This window comes from Nicotiana tabacum, chromosome 6 (genome assembly GCF_000715075.1).
Source record: "Nicotiana tabacum cultivar K326 chromosome 6, ASM71507v2, whole genome shotgun sequence".
NCBI lineage: Eukaryota > Viridiplantae > Streptophyta > Magnoliopsida > Solanales > Solanaceae > Nicotiana > Nicotiana tabacum.
The window spans coordinates 87,910,342-87,930,199 of NC_134085.1; positions in this window are offsets into that span (position 1 = coordinate 87,910,342).

The following is a 19,858-nucleotide window of genomic DNA, read 5'->3' on the forward strand; positions in this document are numbered from 1 at the left end:
CGGTATCAGAGACTTCGAGGTATATTTACTGCGTCCGCAGACCTAGAAGTCCCTCTCTATTCTCCCTTCAGATTTAGACTTCCTGTATTTTCTTTTGATTAGACATTCTAGAGTTAGAATACAATGTAGTTTCTATAGATTGTGATTTCATGAGATTTCAGGGTTTGGGAGTTTGATTCAGTTTTGAGAGTATGTGAAATTTTAAGCGTCAATACTACACAAGAGGAGGGGTGATTTGTGTAGTACCCAATTTTCGGTTAACTAAACTATAGAAGAACCTGGTGTTTCTAGGTATTCCAACTACTATTGTTTGCAAAATGATAAATACAGAAAATAAATAACATTGAGATTTTTACGTGGAAAACACCTAGCTCAAAAGGTGAAAAAACCACGACCTACTACTCAGTAGGATTTTCCCAAACTTCCACTAAAATCACTGAGCCAAAACAACATTTACAAAAACTTTTTGTAAACATAAGGATTAACTTTAATCCCGTTGTGGCACACAACCTCAACTGTTGCAACAACTTCAAGTTAGCTATAACTTTAACACTCTAGGTACCTAATACAATTGCTTCTATAAAAGCTGAAAGGTACAACTTTAAACCATCTACTACAATTGAACTAGAATAAAAGATAGACACAATGGAACTGGTTCTTCTATCTCGTTCAAGTAGCTTCAGGAGTGCACACTTAAATCACATATAAATTGCTTGCAAAATCACCTTGCTCTTTTGCTCTCAATTTAGCTAAATTCTGCATATGTGCATTACCTGTAAAAGAGAACAACATTGACATTTAATAGGTTAGTAATCAGAGTTTGATTGGAACTCAATTGCTGCTATTCTATCGTAGAAGAGTTCATGATGATCTCAAACTCTAACACTATCTTCATCCTAGATTGTGTTCTCTTTATATAAGGAGACTTTCACCCTTATCCAATATGTAACCTTTTTGATCAGATCAGGAGATATTGCTGCTTGATCAGTAGTACTTATCTCCTTCACGTCCATTTCACATGTATAGGTTGATCATGACTGTGCTTCACAAGATGGACCTGGTCCATGACTGAGTTCTTTTTGTCATTCTTAAAAACTTCACTTGTTCTTGGGCCAACAAATTCCCCCTTTTTGATGATGACAAACTCTGTGCTTTTTACTGATTTGGAACATGTAAGAACTCAGCTTAACCATCAATACCAAACTTAGAAAATTCACTAATCATCAAGGACCGAGTTAATTAGGTTATAAATATCACTTATTTTCAGAATGTATAAAGCACAATGTCTCTTCCCCCTTTTGGCATCATCAAAAAGTTTCATACAAAGTGTGATACCCAGATTTTAATAAGTACTCATGGCTACCGAGGCAACTGCAAGTGCAATCATGATGCAATCATCAGTAATCAAGCAAACATATTTAAACTATCAAGGATAGATTAATAATTGAACAAGAGCAAAACAGTAGTTATCATTGACAGAGATATGTTGCCACCAACAATCCACGAAAAGAAAGAAAAACATTCAAACCATGAGCAAAAAACAAAAGATAGAAACATCCCTAATCTGGGTCACTAAGGGACTAAACAAGTTCAGGAGTCCTAAGGCTTGGAGGAACTAGAGGGTTGGGTTTATGTTTGGAGAAGACTCAGCATGTTAGCATTCCATCATTCTTCTCCGTTTCTTTGGCAAGATAAGTTCTGAGACCATCCCTCTCAGTTTCCACTTCAATCAGACGAGCCTTGAGCCTAGCTATTTCAACATCCTTGGCTGCACATTCCTGAACTAGAGTCCTAACTTTGATGTTGATGTGTGCCTTCTGAGATAAACCAGGTTCATTTAGGATAGCAGTGACTGCATAGTCACATGCGAGAAGAGTATTGATGCCAAAGTGATCCTTGCTCGAGGCTATTTCCCATTTCTTTAAAGGCACATTAAGCCTGTCCAGAACTGTGGTTAGAATAAAGCCATAGGGAGTTCCATGGGCCTTGGAGCCGTTTATGACCCTCTCTAACAGCTTGATAATGAAGGAAGGCCAGTTGATTTGCTTTCCTCTCTCCAAGCACTCCATAAGAACTAGATCCATGTAATTAGCAATGTGTGTTCTATCCTGTTTGGGAAATAAACACGTGTTGACAAATTCAAACAATACCTTGTGCTCAGGCCTCATTTCACTTTTCTGCACAACCCTGGCTTCATTCACCTCTTCTGAATCACAAAACCTCCTGGTGATTGCAAGAGCAATAGGTAGGGAGTCCAGGCAGGGCCACTTTTTCCTTGTATAGTCATCAAACCCTTCAAAGGGTATGTCCAGGATCTCTCCCAGTTTCTTTGCATCAAACTGCACTTGGACTCCTTTCACCAGGCTACTAACAATGCCATCCTTAACCATAACACTGGCCATAAATTCAATTAGCTCATTTCTGGCTAGCCTACCATCCATATGAAGGACCATGTCCTTCCATCCCTGAGCAGCTAAAGCATACACCAATCTCATCATTCCTGGTTCCACCAGGTCTTTTAGCAGTCTACCCTTTAAAATCATTCTTTTGCCAAACATGGCAAGCTTATCCTATTCCTTATTAGAATCATTTTCTCCTTCTTCTCCACTTTAGTCATCATCTTCAGAAATTTTTGATTGTTTATTTTTCACTGTAGATCTTGTCCTCTTGGCTAGTGTAGGTTCAACAGCCTCAGACACAGAGGAAGACTTCTTGGAGGAGGTCTTGGGCTTTTTAGGCTTGGGGGTAGGAACCTTCACTGATGTACCCCTTTCTTGATGGACTAGTTCCATCTCCTCTTCCTCAACAGCCTCTGAGGATTCTGCAATCTTTCCCTTTCCTTTATCCATTTTCTTTTTCTTACTCTTTTTTAAAGCCCTTTGTAGATCAGCTTCACTCTGTTTCACCCTGCTTCTTGTGGCTCTACCCCTTAGCAGTGAAGAGGCAGTAGGTGTTGGGGATAAAGCCTTTCTTTTCTTGGAAGGCTTAGGAACATTGGGGGCTTTTGGCGTGGGAGTTTTGCATTTCTTTGGGTCATAGCTTGCCCCAACCTTTTTCAGTAGGTCTGTTAGGGTCTCTTCAGTGATGAAACAGGTTAATCTCTTTGTGTGCTCAGATGAACCAACCCCTCAACAGCTTCCCCAGAACCCCTCCCCCCTGACTTCATGCCACTCTTTTCTACCATTTCTTGTACAACCCCACAGATAGCAAGAACTGCTCCCTTCCCATTTCCCCTTTCATCACCACATGCACCCTCTCTCTCTTTTTCTTTTTCTGAATTCTTTTTACCTCCACTTCTTTGTGACTCTGGTACTTCTACATCCTTAACAGACCCAACCAGAATAAACCTAGATTCTAGATTCTCAGACACAGAAGAAATTAGCTTAGATGGAGATTCTTGAGTCTTTTTAGAGTCAGAAAACCCAGGTCCTTCCCCCTCAGTAGCGGATTGATATGATTCAGAATCAGAGCTGGAACTGGAGTTTTGGGCCTTTTCATTTAATTTCTTCCTTAGAGCCCCCAGACGCTACAGTCTTTCGAGCAAGAATTTTCACCCTACGCAGTCTAGGTTTTGGCGATGTACTGGGTGGAGGAGGTATGGATGAATTTGAGGGAAATGGTGGTAGAGGAGTTCCAGGATTGTCTTGTGGGTTAGTCATGATCGTTGGTTTCTTTAGAGAATTTGGGAATTTAGAGTTTTGGAGAAGAGGGCAAGTGAAAGTGAAGAAATTTTTTTGATGGTTTGTAATTATAATGATGTGTATTTAAAGAGAAATACACATTTAATAGGTAACGACAGCCTTTTGCAGTGGCCAAATAGAGGTTTAATCAACCTGAAATTCCAGATTTTTAATGATTGATTTATCTTCCCTAGATTTTAGGCAAAATTTTTGGTTTAGAGTTCTAGGCAAATGGAACTGGTTCAATGCTAACAGATAGAATTTTCTATGAATTTAACAAGTATAGGACTTCTGCTCATGATTGAATTATTAATCTTTCTAATTATGCAGAGTATAGAAAACATACCTTAGATTTCATATGAACCCATACTGATGAACCAGGTTCTTTATTTAGAAGTCTCTTGAACATGCCTCAAATGCCATAATAGAGAAAATTTTGTAAGAGATCCGTGTGTCATATAAGCACATGTCACAGGAGTCTACTAATTAAAGTATGAAGCTGAGTAACACAATTTTAGAATTCCAAGCCAAAAAATCTTTTTTTTTTATTTTTCAATTTTTTTTATTTTATTATTTTTTATTCTGAGCTGGACCTATTAACACGTTCCTCTCAAAGTTTTCTCTACTCAGTACTTTAGTGAAGATGTCAGCAATTTGTTTATCAGTAGCACAAAATTCTATGGAGATCAATCCTTTCTCATAGTTATCTCTTAAGAAGTGGTGTCTAACATCTATGTGCTTAGTCCTCTTATCATGAACAAGGTTCTTTGTCATACTTATAGCACTAGTGTTATCACATAATATAGGAATGCAACCAACGTAAATGCCAAAATCTACTAACTACTATTTGATCCATAAAAATTGAGCACAACAAGAAGTAGCAGCAATATATTCAGCCTCAGCAGTGGATAAGGCCACTGAATTTTGCTTTTTAGTGGCCCAGGATACCAGACATGAGCCAATAAAGTGAGCCATACCTGAGGTGATTTTCCTATCCACAAGGAAACCTGCATAATCAACACCAGCATATTCTACTAGATTGAAATTACTACCTTTAGGATACCAAAGACATAGATCAATGGTGCCTTTCAAATATCTTAATATCCTCTTGACAACAGTCAAGTGAGACTCTTTTGGATTGACCTGAAAGCGATCACAAAGCCCTACATTGAAAACTATGTCAGGTCTGCTAGAAGTAAGATACAAGAGTGAACCAATAATAGCCCTCTACAACTTCTTATCAACTGATGAACCAGGTTCATCTATGTCTAATTTAGTGGCAGTTGCAATGGGGGTGTCTATTTCCTTTGATTAATCCATTTTAAACTTTTTGATCAGGTTTTTTGCATACTTCTGCTGATGGATCATGGTTCCATTTGGGCTTTGTTTGATTTGTAAGCCTAAGAAAAAGTTAAGCTCACCCATCATACTCATTTCAAACTCACTCCCCATTAATTTGGCAAAATCCTTACTTAGTTTATCAGTGGTGGCCCCAAAGATTATGTCATCAACATATATTTGTACCGCAAGAAGATCTTTATCTTTTTCCCTTAAAAATAGGTTACTGTCAATTTTACCTCTTTTGTAGCCATGTTCAAGCAGAAATTTGGACGATCGTTCATACCATTCTCTAGGAGCCTACTTGAGTCTGTAGAGAGCCTTGTTACAAACCTGGAGGTTGTTTTGCAAACACTTCTTCTTTCAGGTAGCCATTCAAGAAGGCACTTTTGACATCCATCTGATGGAGAGTGAATTCCATGTGTGGAACAAAGGCTATGGGGAGTCTTATTGCCTCTAGTCTTGCAACTGGAGAAAAAGTCTCATCATAATTTATACCCTCCTCTTGGCTGTACCCTTGGACACCAAGACTTGCCTTGTTTCTTGTACTTGTTCCATCTTCATCAAGTTTGTTTCTGAAGACCCATTTTGTACCAATAACTGATCTGTCCTTGGGTCTTAGAACTAGATGCCAAACTAGACTTCTCTCGAATTGATTGAGTTGATCTTGCATTGCATTCACCCAATCTGCATCCTGCAAAGCCTCAACAACATTTTTAGATTCAATAAGAGATAAGAAAGCATCAAAAACACACAAATTATTTAATTGTGATCTAGTTTTGACTCCAGGAGTATCAGTGATTATGTTCTCAATAGGATGAGAACTTTAATACTTGTGAGGTTTCACAACTAACTAATGTTTGCTAGATGTTTCTCCCATGTTTTGTTATTGAGGAACAGGGTCATGAACAAGTTCTTTTAGAGGATTTGTTTCAATTCCTCTTTGATTAGTTCCCCCTGTCAGGTTTCCCTAAATAGAAGGACATGTTCCATCACTTGGTCCTTCTTTTGGTTCCACTTTAACTTGTGCTATGACTTCAGTCAAATCCTTTACCAATCCAATGGCTTAATCTTCATGTTCCTATCTCTTAGAAAGAATGTTAGTTTCATCAAACACTACATGCACACTTTCATCTACACACAAAGTTCTTTTATTGAACACTTTATATGCTTTGTTATGTGAGGAATATCCTAAGAATACTCCCTCATCACTTCTGAGATCAAACTTACCTATGGAGTCTTTTCCATTATTGTGCACAAAGCACTTGCATCCAAATGCCCCAAGATGGGATATATTTGGTTTTCTCCCTTTACGTAACTCATAGGGAGTCTTTTCTACAAGAGGTCTAGTCATGCATCTATTGATAATGCAACATGCAGTGTTTACAGCCTCTACCCATAAGTTGTGGGGAAGTTTACTAGAAAGAAGCATAGTCCTAGACATGTCTTCAAGAGTCATGTTCTTTCTTTCAACTACTCCATTTTGTTGAGGAGTCCTAGGGGCAGAGAAGTTATGATCTATACCATGCTCATCACAAAATTCAGCAAACTTAGCATTTTCAAATTCAGTTCCATGATCAGACCTAATGGATGCAAGTTGATTACCTAGTTGTTTTTGAGTTTTTCTAACAAAACTAGTAAACATGTCAAATGCTTCATCTTTAGATGTTAAAAATAGTACCCAGGTAAATCTAGAATAATCATCAACAAGTACCATTACATATTTCTTTACACCTCTGCTCATGGTTCTCATTGGACCACAGAGATCCATATGGACCAATTCCAACATCTTGGTTATGCTTACCATTTTCTTGCTTTTGAAGGATGATCTTACCTGCTTCCCTCTTGCACAGGCCTCACAAACTTTGTCTTCCTTAAACTTGATGTTAGGAAACCCTATTACCAAGTCATTAGACACTAATTTGTTTAGCTGATTCAGACTAGCATGACCAAGTCTTTTGTGCCACAGGAGGGGATCATTATCCAACACACTTAGGCAGGTGAGTTCATTTTCTAAAATAGTATACAAATCTACAGTGTAAATATTGTTAACTCTTTTTCCCTGCAAAACAATCTTGTGAGTGGTAAGGTTAATCACAAAGCATTTAGTAGAGGTGAATGCTACAAGGTTACATCTGTCACACAGTTGTGACACACTTATTAGGCTGTATTTCAAGCCATCTATCAAGTAGACATTCTCAATAGAGTGAGAGTCTGTCTTACCTACCTTTCCAACCCCAATAATCTCACCTTTCTTCCCATTTCCAAAAGAGACATTACCTCCCTTTAAGTCCTCAAGTGAAAGGAACTGGTTCTTACTTCCAATCATGTGTTTTGAGCAGCCATTATCCATGTACCATATTTGGCTACTTCCCTTCACTTGGACCTGCAAAAAGAAATCAAGGGTTAGTCTTAGGAACCCAAACTAGTTTGCGTCCCTTTCTATAGTCAAAGGGATAAATCAAATTCCTTTTAGCCCACCCAGAAAACCTATTTTTCTCTTGAACAGAAGCTTTGTTCTTTTGACTGGCCTTTTCTTTTGCATGATATTAATTTTTGTAATGGCCAGTCTTGCCACAGTGTGTGCAGATTTTGTTCTTAGGAAGAGTGAGGTACTTGCTTTTGGGGTCCTACTTAGGTGCTTGAGTTCCATATCCAAGTCCTCTTTTGTTTCTACTGTGATGTTCTTGTAGCCAGGAAAGTGCATCGGAAGCCTTATTCCATTTGCAAGTTCTGTCTAGTTCATGTTTTACCTTTTCTAAATCTTCTTTTAAGACTTTTATCTGCTCATCCTTTCTGTACAACTCATCCTTCATTTTTCCTAAGTTTTCTTCTAGGGTGGGATGTGTGTGGTCAGCTTTCTTCTTACCTATTCCTAGTTTCAATTTTAAGTTCTCAAACCTAAGTTCTAGGACACTGGTGTCAAGTTCAAGAACTCGGTTCTTCAACTCAGAATTTTTACTATCACTCTCATTAGCCCTAGACTCTAGATTTTTGTACTTGGCTTTTAGGATCACACATTCCCTAGATAGATCTTCCTTCTCATTGTTAATTATCTCGGACTCATCAATGAAGTCTAGAAATAGCTCAAACAACCTTTCTTTAGATAGGAATGTAATCATGTCTTTGAGATGAATGATACTTAACTTTTGTTCATCATCTGATTCTCCGATAGCCATAAGTGCTTGTTCATCTCCAGCTTCATCTTCTGAGTCTTCATCTGATGTTTCTCCCCAAGCAGCAACCATAGACTTTGTTGATCCTTTGTTCCTTTTTGGTTGAACATGTTCCTTCTTCTCGTTCCTTCGTTCTGCCCTTTCCTTCTTCCACTCAATTTTCCATTGAGGACAATTCTTGATCATGTGGTCAGTCTTACCACATTTGTAGCAACCCTCGTTGGTCTGTTTCTCAGGAACCCTTGGTTTGTTGAAGGTTGTACCTCTTGAAGAACCCTTTCCTCTCATCAGGTACTTTTTGAAATCTCTTATGATCATGGTCATTTCATCATCCTCTAGATCGGAACCATCAGCTATTCTGAGAGCCAAACTTCTTTCCTTTTTGTGTGCATCCATTTTCATGGTTTGCCTTCTCAGTTCATAGGCAGTGAGGTTTCCAATTAGTTCATCCAACTTGAGGGTAGAAATATTCTTTGATTCCTGAGTACCATATTTCCTTTGTAGTAGTACAACTTTGAATCCAGCTGTACTCGTATGGACCCAGTCCATACACAAGCCATTTATTAGCCTTGGAATTCTTCTCCCATTTCTTCAAGTCTTCAGCAGGGCAGTCAACTCTTGTCTTTGGTGTCACACCTCCTTTTTGCGCGCCCGCCCCGAAGGGTTAAATGCGCGAGGGAGTTTTTCCAATTTATGTGACAATATTCGAAATGGGATTATTTATTTAATTCAGAGTCGCCACTTGGGAAAGGTTTGGCTTTTGGTGTCCCAAGTCACCGGTTTATCTTGAATCCCAAATCGAGGAAAATATACGACTTTTCCAAATGAAGTCTGCGAACCAGAAATTCTAAGTAAGGAATTCTGTTGACCCGAGGGAAGGTGTTAGGCACCCTCAAATCCCGTGGTTCTAGCACGGTCGCTTAAATTGTTATAATGGCTAAATATCTGATTTAAATATATGTTATGACTTACGTGCTTTTATTAAGTTTAAACCGCTTTTATTATTATCATTTATTTTTATAGAATTGCAACGTCGTGAAAATGCATCTCGAACCACGTCACAATCAATGCACCCGTGGTCGTCGACACATTTTGACTCCGTTGAGATTCGGATTTGGGTCACATCAATGTGCACCCGTGTTTAAGAAGGTTAAATTATTAAAGGTGCGCCTAAAGCAACTAGCGTATTGTTATTTTGGGAAGGCCGTAAAATTCGCTAAACGGCCTGTCCCGAATTCTAAGTATTTTAATATATACATTTAGAGGGCCCCGCAGCTTGTGCATTTTTGTTTGTCGAGGCTCATCTCATTTTTATTTAAAAGGATAAACCTACAGTGACTATATTTTCTATTAAGTTCATCTCTAAAATAAAAGAAAATTTCTTAATTATTTACATGCTGAAAAACGTAACTTATTTATTAAGTTAATTTCAAGGTTTCAAAAAAATTTGTTCCAAACCAAAGAGTCCTACCTCTCCAAACCAAAAACATGATTGATTCCAAGAAGTTCAAGGAATCAAGAGCAATATTCGTTCGTGAATTTCTACAAAGCAAGGGCAAATTTCGCTCAATCAACAAAGGTTTTTCAATGGAGTATTATACAAAGTTTTCCCAACTCCAGGTATGTTAAGGCTAAGCTTTTCCGTTATTTAGCATGATATCGTTATTACACAAGTTTGATAACAAGGCATAGAGAAAAATTCGTATCTCGGAATTTATGTATATTTTGCTAGACTCACAAATTACATATATTTTCCTAGTTTTGTAAGTTACCATGTTCTTCTTATCGGGACTGCATATTTAGTTGAGTATTTCCTTCTTCCGGTAAAAAAAGCAGAGAGTTTACATATATATAGTATTAAAAGTATTTTCATTACCATCGAGCTATAATCGATAGGTTGGCCTCTATTGGGCAAACTCTAATCAGATGGTAAGTTATATACCGAGCCTACTGTGGCCGAGCGCTTATGAGCAAGCCCAATTGGTCGAGATACAGAGCCTAGTATGGCCGAGTGCCTATGAGCGAGCCTACTACGGCAGAGCAGTTATATACATATACCAAGCCTTATAAGGCCAGACAACTATTTTACTTACTATATTGAGAGAGCTAAGTTAGTATCAGCAGGTAAGCATATCTTCAAGTTATCTTTGACTTCCAGCTACTTGCAGTTATTATATTATCAGTTCAGTTTCAGCTTTCAGTATATTGCCTTACATACTTGGTACATTATTTCGTACTGACGTCCCTTTTCTAGGGGTGTTGCATTTCATGCGTGCAGGTTTAGATAGATAGACGGGTAGGCCTCCTCATTAAGTGTTTCCCGAGTTCATCTTGATCGGTAAGCTCTATGCCTTTCGGCATTTTCGGGTCTAGAGACTTATGTACATCTTGTATATATACGTATATATGTTATGAGTAGGTCGGAGAGCTATTCTAATCATAGTATATCCATTAGTAGAGGCTTGTAGACATATCCTATCAGTTAGTGTAGTATGTTGGGCTTTCAAGCCTTATATGTATATTTGGTGGGTTTGTCAGCTGTAATAATTATGACAGTTTTGTCAGTCCGGTTTTATATTGATATTTAGTCAGCATTCGTAGTCATCTTGCAATGTGTCCCATGGACAAAGTATGGCATCATATGTTTAAAGTCCCTTAGTTGCAAGTTGGTACGTAAGGATAGGTGAGGTACTAGGTGCCGGTCTCGCCCCCCAAGTTTGGGCCATGACAATATTCACGCCTGGACCGGCCAACTTCATCTCGAAGGTGCTCCAGGGCCTCTGTCTTTTTTTGCAACTGAAATAAACTAAGCATTAGCCTTAGGAACTAGGAGGTGGGATGCACGCTCACCCAGGACAACCTGCTCATTCAGATAGTTCTCATAATTCAAGCTCCGGCCTACCTCATGCTGCAAGGGTACTAGCTCGACTTCTTTTTCATCATAAAGGAGCCTAAGGGATCTCTCCTCATCCAAAGCTTTTCGTAGACTAGTTTCACAACAAAGCAGCCCGAACTTAAGCTTTTCGAACGCATGCAAAAGAAAGCCCAATAAGGAAGGAAAGGCACGAAGCTCGAATATGCCGAAACTCACCACAAGGTGAAGCCACTAGGCTTCCTCAAAGTCCGAGTGCATGCCTGCCAATCTAGTTCCTTCAGCTCTAAAAGAGTCAACTCCGATCGAAGCACAGTCGCTCAGCGTATGCGACCTCGGATCTCCAGTATCTCTCGAAGTATTATCGAAGGAAAATGAAGGTGACAACAACGGAGAAACCCTCTTTCCAGAACCAGGAACCATGGACACAGCAGGCTTAAACGATGTTTCCTCTTTGAAGCCCCGATCTCATTCTGCCTTATTTTGAGCAGCATCGCCCCATAAAAGCATCTCTCCCTTATTATCGTCGTTCTTCAGCCCGGGAGTTGGAAACCCTTCCCCTCACCGGAGGAGTGCGGCCTCGCCTCGAATGGCTCTTCAGTGCCTACAACAACAAGCTTAATATGCATGAAGGGAAAATGCCTCTCTAAATGAAGGAAGGGAGGGAAAAGTATAACACAGCTCTCACCATGATGTTTTGCTTCCCATCTGCCTTGGGACATAGCTCACCACTTGCACTCGTGACAAGTCGAGTAGGTCGCCAACTTTTGGACCCATTCCGGCTAATCAGGAACGTCGTTCGACGCCCATGAAACCGCTGCAGGAAAAGAAAAGAAGGCACGGTTACAAAACCAATCTTTCGTCATAGATAGAACAGAGAAAGCATGAGATTCACCACTTACGAGTGTAGTTCCATTCCTCAGGGAATGGCATGAGCTCCACGGGGATAATGTTAGTGGTCTGCACCCGGACAAAGCGACTCATCCACCCCCGATCTCCTTCTTCCTCATCGTCGACAATAAAGGGCATGGCAAGGTCAACAGACGTCGATGGTGGAAGGGCCGGTACAGCCTGATAAGATGACTAAGAGTAAAGTCAATCCCCGCCTTCTCCGCGAAAAATCTCATCATCAGCACTGTTCGCCAAAATGACGGATGGATCTGCGCCAAGGTAACCCGATACTCTAGGTAGAATTCGAGCACAACCCTATCAAGGGGGGCCAATGTGAAAGGGTATGTGTACACATTCAAGAATCCATCGGCACGATCTGTGATGCCCTCACCGGGGGGAAGTATCTGTGGTACTACCTTTTCCCCCCATCTACATTCTTTTCTCACTAACCCAAGATATTCTTCTCCTATCGAAGAAGCAACCTTTAAGGCAAGCTCTCATTGGTCCTGAATGCCGAAGGCGGAGCTCTCCCCTAACTGTCGGACAGACCCCGACATAGCCGCCATGGCTATGAGGAAATTAGAAAACTAAAGCGGGAATATGTGCAAGTGAGTCAGTGCTGGAGTAATGAAAGACTAGCGCAAAAAAAGAAGGGCAACTGCTTAAAGTGGTGGGATCCCCTAAAAATCAAAAAATATCCACGTATATATATGAAAAAATGGCGATGATCCGATTGCCTCAAAACCGGCTAAAAGCACCATCGCCAGTCCCGAGGTGGTACCCGACCTCGAGGGCCTTCATCAGGAAGAAGTTAGGCTCTAGGAAACCGATGACGCCTTCGCCAGCACCGAGGTGGTACCCGACCTTGAGGATCTCCATCAAAAATAAGTTAGGCTCTGAAAGCCGACGACATCATCGCCAGTCCCGAGGTGGTACTCGACCTCAAGGACCTTCATCAGGAAGAAGTTAGGCTCTAGGAAGCCGATAACGCCTTCGCCAACACCGAGGTGATACCCAACCTCAAGGATCTCCATTAAAGGGAAGGTTAGGCTCCAAGAAGCCAGTGGCATCATTACGAGACCCGAGGTAGTACTCGGCCTAGGGGGTTTTTTGTCAAAAGGGAATCAGGCTCCAAGGAAATAAGCATTTAAACTCCACCTGTATGGGCTTGGCTCTGGGGTATTATCTAAACTGGGTCGTCCCTCATCCGGTACCTATCTACAATGCCTTAAGGTTACATATATCAAGTTCAAGACAAGTTTCCAAATATCCCAAGTAAACCGTCACTCGGGGACTGTTGTCGAAGGTCTAAAGGCTAAGTCCCAGTTTAGGGGCTCGAAGCCCTACTTCCATCTGACTCAAAGTCAAGATCCCGACGACCCGAGTTTATCGGATCAATCCAGGTTTTGGCTCGAGGAACGACAAAGGATTCTGCAGGAAGCCGCTTTTGCCAACTGAAAGTCAGAAGGAACACTCGCTTCTAGGTTCGATATGGGCACTAATCGATAGAATCACGCATTTAGAATCTCCGTGAACATAAATGAAAGGGAGTATAGCAAGCATCGGAGACAAAGTTAAAGAAATATCTTTGCATTCATGAACATTCAATTACAAAAGTCCACGAGGGGTCCTTACACGGAAACAAAGAAGCAGGAAGGTGTACATATAGTAAAAGCCTAAGAGCCTAGCCTATTCTCGAAGGTGCCTCCTCGCCAACAACATTTTCGGGCATCATATACTCAGGAACACGTCCTCAAAGACAATATCTTCCAAGAAAAATCCCCTCGGGAGTCTTATCTCGATTCCCTGGAATGGCATCTTTAAAAGGGGGAGACGACGAAGAGGAAAGCAATGAAGAAGAGCAAACTGACGCGGAAGAGGCAGGAAGGAACGAAGAAGTGGCTGGGTGAAAAATCTGGCTAGTATGGATCTCGCCAGGCTATTATTGTAAATCCACTTCTTGAGACATTACCTCGGTGCGGGATGCAACAGTTAGTAGATAGTACCACCTCACTCCATGTAAAGCAAAGGGAGTGAGGTGCCGCACCAGATAATCGGGGGAGGTGAGCAAGGGTGTATAGTCCGAGCCCCCTCTTAAGCAGCGGTGTATAATCCAAATATTTCCTCCGGTCGGAGGAAATTGGCCCTCTACTTCATCGTCCCGAGCCAACAATGATAGTAACAACAACAACAACAACAATAACAAAAATAGCATAATCTCGCTCGACTAGAGAAAGTCTAGGAGACAGGCCATGGCATGCCTGATAGAAGTATCACCATACAATCTAGAGTCCATGGGCCTCAAACATGGTGAATGACAAAGAATAAAGATAGCGAGAAAGCAGGAATGGATAGGTATTTGGACAAAAGGCTAATCCCAGGAGGCCCCCATTTATAGAAAGGGCAACATAACCGACGACACCATTATCACCCTCGAAAAATGTAACGACTGGCACATTTAATATGTCCATGGGAGCTGAATCGACGGTGGCATTATGGCTTGGAGAATAAGAAACCACAATACGTTGAATGATCCTGGAGAAGTGAAACGACAGAACGTTTCGGTAATCATGGAGGGTTGCGTCATCAGTATGACATCATCACAGGAAGTCCGAAGAGTCGGATGTCAATTTCATTTCTTGTTGATCCTCTCTAAGAAACGCGGGGACTATCTATATATGTTAAAATCGAAAGGAACCAATTTCTCGTTGATAAGGCATCTCGGAAGATTACCTCGAAGGCTCGAGACCACGGACTGAGTACCCTCCCTCGAAGTCCATCGACACCCGACCAAGGGATAGCATTGGCCGCGACCCCAACAGATATGGGGAGTTCCCGAAGAGTGCAGCCAGGGGCGGCAAAATCTGTCAGGCTAGTCTAAAGCTAGTCTGAGCATGCATCATGAAGTTGGCCAGCTGTCCCATCCTGATTTCTTTATCATTAATGTATTTTGTACTATGTTTGGATTTTCCCTCTTATATAAAGGGGATCCTTGACACTTTTTAACTCTCTATTACTCCAGCTGCTCTATAAGAAATATAGAAAAATATTCTCTTTGCTCTCTCATACACTCTCTTGATATTATTACTTTCATTTATCGTCTTCATATTTGTTCATCATTTATTGCCCATCATTGGCCATAGAGAGCTTTCTTTAGTTACCTTGTAACTGTTAGCCCTACCCCGATTACCCTTAACAGCTCGTGGCCCAGCCCCGAGATCTACCTCAAGGCTCAGAATCAACAAGCCCGAGGTCCTGAGTAACTGGCCTATCAGTTTGGTTATAGCTCCCTCCTTAACTTTATTTCGTCTCGTTTCTAAGTCTCACATACATATCGTCGGCTGCTTAACAAACTGGCATAAAAATCGATCACGTATTTAGAGTCCTATCAACAAATTTAATTGTTATTACCATTTTCATGGTAAACAGATTTATTGGTTGAACAATTCTTGTTGTTTTTATTCTTCCTTGTCTTACAAGTTTTTCCCATATTTGATTATTTATTGTTCTTGTTATTTACTTTCTTCTGTTGTCTTTATGCTTAAAATTCTATCTACATTATTAAACTATTTTGTCGCCATATATTTCTCTGCATTTCATTACTTCTCGTTATTATATTTTTGTCCCATTTATCTTGTCCTAGTAGGTGTATTGACCTGGTATCATCACTACTCTACCGAGGTTAGGCTTGATACGTATTGGATACCCTTATGTTGTACTCATACTACGCATCTATACATTTTTGTGCAGATCCAGGTACGTCTGCCTGTGCTGGACACTAGATAATTATTGACTAGCCACTTTTTGAGACATTAAGGTATACCTACTCGACGTCCGCATGCCTTGGAGTCACCTTCTTTTTTTAGGCATTCTAGTATTTATTTTGTGTTTCAAAATAGTGTTGTATTACGATACTATTAGTACTTCTTTGTAGAGCTTATGACTCTGTTTCACTAGGTTTTGGAGAAATGTTGACCATTGTACTATTGAGTTTTAATATAATAGTCTAATGGTTTAATTTGAGGTTTTAGTATTATTTCCGCTATTTCTCTATTCATGTTAGGCTTACCTAGTCTTAGAGACTAGGCGTCATCACGACATTCTAAGGTGAGAAATTAGGGTCATGGCAAGTTAGTATCAGGGCTCTAGGTTAATAGGTGCTACGAGTCATAATCAGGTTTATTAGAGTCTTGTGGATCGGTACAGAGGGGTCTGTATTTATCTTTGACAGACTACATAACTATTAGGAAAACTTCACTTCTTTGATTTCTTATTGTACGAATTTGTTGACTTCAAAATCTGCATCTTTAACTTTCTATTCTCTTACATATAGTGAGTACACGCACTACTAGATCCAACGATCATACATGTGCGCCCCTTGTTAGAGCCGCGAGCAGCTGGGGCAGGGGTAAAAACACGAGAAGGGGCATGTGGTGTAGCTAGAGCACCTATCCGAGCAGCGAATGAGGAGCCACTTGTATCTTCGGTTTGGGCAAGGTACCCGAGGTGCTTGTTATCACACCTGCACTTTAGGAAACCTTATCACAATGCTTAAGCATGTTCGGTACTCTGGCTCAGGCGGGGTTGATTTCACTTGCACCAGCCAAATCTCAGACTCGGGGAGGAGCTCAAACTCCCGCGGTTCATGCTCTAGTACATCGGGTCCATGTTGATCAGATCCCGAAGTTTTTGCCTACGCAGGTTGTTGTTCTAGTTCAGTCCGAGGTTAGGGTAGTGGCATCTGAAGAGGAGCAACTTATACTTGAGAGGTTCAATAAGTATCATCCTCCTACTTACAATGGCCTAGCTATATAGGATGCACGTGATTTTCTAGAGAAGTGCCATCGTATTCTACGTATATAGGTATTGTAGAGACGAGTGGAGTTACTTTTACTACATTCCAGCTGTTAGGAGCAGCGTATAAATGGTGGCAGGCTTACGAGAAGTGTATCCCAGCCGATGCAGCTTCACTCACACAGACTCAATTTTTAGAGATAAAGAGTTTGTTCCCCCAGACCCTTTAGGATACATGGCTCGCGGAGTTTGAGTAGTTGCGCCAGGGTATTGGGACAGTGTCAGAGTATTCTATCTGATTCAGTGAGTTGTCCAAACATGCATCTGCCTTAATTTCTATAGTTAGAGAGCGAGTCTGCCAATTCATCGAGGGGTTAAACTATGGTATTAGATTCAACATGGCTTGAGAGTTAGAGACTGACACTCCATATCAGCAAGTGGTAGAGATCGTGCGAAGGTTGGAGAGTATATGGGGCCATGACAAAGAGGACAGGGAGGCCAAGAGGCCTCGATATTCTAAAGTATATAGTGGTACCCGCACACAGTTGAGGAAGTATGTTACCTAACTTTCTGAGGGTTGAGTTGGCCTAGTTGAGGTAAGTATGTTACCTAACTTTATGTGGGGGAACTACCCCTTAGGATTTGGGATTATTTATGCCACCTGTGTTATGTGGAAGTCATGTATGCTAGGTGATGAGTGGTTATACAGGATATATGTGGTATTGATCGGTTTAGGCTATTTAGACTCTTTCTATGACTTTAATTGCATTATCATAACATGTTATATTTCTTATTTTTAATCCTCTCTTATATGCGTTAATCTACCTTTACATGTTTTACTTGACATTGTTAACACTTGTTCTATCTCTTAGTTGTTATTTTGCTTTTACATACTTTAGTTGAAGTTATTGCATTCTTTATTGTCATGTTACCTCTTTAATTGTTGATTTACCTTTACCTGAAAATTATTATTTCGTGTAATATCTTCTTGTTGAGTTATTGGTGTTGAAGTTGTAAAGCCAATATCACATTGAAGTGAAGTTTTTCATTGTTGAGATATCTTTCTTGTTGTGCAATTTAAATTTATTTTGTTATTGTTTAGAATCCGGTATACATTGTGGTTGAGCTATGGATTATTTATTGTGGAAATATTGGTATTGTTGATTCTTTTGACAACTTGTGGCATATGATCACTTGTCGTGCGAGTTGAGATTATGTTGTGATATTGATACGCATGTGGTGGTATAATAATATGGGTTGATATACATGCGGTGAGATAAGATGGGCTTGATACGCGTGTTGCTACTAGGAAAACTACTTAAAGCCACGTGGTGCAATAAGGTTGGCTAAAACAGGGGTAGCTATTTCGGGAAAAATAATTTTCAAAACTAAATGTGAGGCTCCCGGGGTGATATAAGGAAAGATTCCGATTGAAATTGAAAAATGTGAATGCGAGGCGGTACCTCGGTTGTAATTCTTGATGTGCATTTCATATTGAAAAGAGTTATTGGTTGAACAGTTCTTATTATTTTTATTCTTCCTTGTCTTACCATTGTTGCCCGTATTTGATTATTTGTGATTCTCACTACTTGATTTCTTCTGTTGCCTTTATGTTTATTATTCTATCATACCATACATTTCTCCGCTTTCCATTACTTCTCGTTATTATATTTTATCCCGTTTATCTTGTCTAGTAGGTGTCTTGACCTGTTCTCGTCACAACTCTACCGAGGATAGGTTGGATACTTACTAGGTACCATTATCGTGTACTTATATTATATTTCTGCACATCCAAGTACATCTACCTGTGATGGACAATAGAGACTTATTGACTAGCTATTTTTGGAGACTTCAAGGTATACCTGCTCGACGTCCGTAAGACTCGGAGTAACCTTATGTTTTTAAGCATTCTACTGTTTACATCTTGTTTCAAAATAGTATTGTATTAGAGACTATTAGTACTTTCATGTAGAGCTTATGACTCTATTGCACCAGTTTTTGGGGAAATGTTGACTATTGTATTGTTGAGTTTTATTATAATAATGTAATGGTTTAATGTAAGGTTTTAGTATTATTTCTGCTATTTCTCTATGCATATTAGGCCTATCTAGTCTTAGAGACTAGGTGTCATCACTATATCCTAATGTGGGAAATTGGGTTCGTGACAGTTTGGTTCTGTTATTCTACAGTTACAACACGACACAAGAAGGGGAGTGAATTGTGTCTTACTCGATTTTCTCAAATCAAAGAATATAATTTTTTTGACATACCTAATTCAGGAACAAACAACTAGTGAGTGTGGAATTAAAAGAACACAATAATTTTACGTGAAAAACTTTCTTGTTTAAGGAAATAAAAATCGCGACAGATTTACCTTCTAAACTTCACTAACTTCAAAGAGAAATATTTTGGGTTAAAACTCAATAACCAAGGGGGCTAACTCTTGTACCCTTCCCTTACAATAAACCTAATCGTAACTATCCCTTTTTAAACTAACTCTACTCTAGCAAATGAAACAAAAACTCAAAGTTTATGCTAATTTATGATTATAATTCTTTAAAAGTAAATAAGGTAGAATTCACGAATAAAGACTCAAGCTAATACCAAAGAACTAAGCTTCTTCTTATTTGAGATCTAGTTCCTTCGTTGAGCAGTTTGAGCTCGTAAGAGCACCTTCTGGCTTGATATTGCATTGCCAATAGTAATTCCTTGCAACTGTGTGAACATCATAATTCTTGAATAACAACAATAAAGTTTTTTATAAAGGTGTGAGGTTGGCCGATATCCTACTCCAACTTGAATGGTATAATATCCCCTTTAAAATCTGCTTTGTATTGGACCATGTTAGAAAATAGAGGTATAACATATTTTCTTCATGCTTGTCTCATTACCCATATGGGATCACAAAGATAAATTCCCCTTAACCCGATCAGCATTAGATGAGGAGTCTCCCTTGACCTAATGATGAACTCACTGCTAGGAAACCATTTGAGCATCTAATGTACCTGTTTGTCCATCAGATTGCTGAAGAAGCGCACCCAACTTACAACATTTCCAAATTATGTAAACTTGTCTGGGATAAATGTCATTCTCTTTGGGTGATGGTA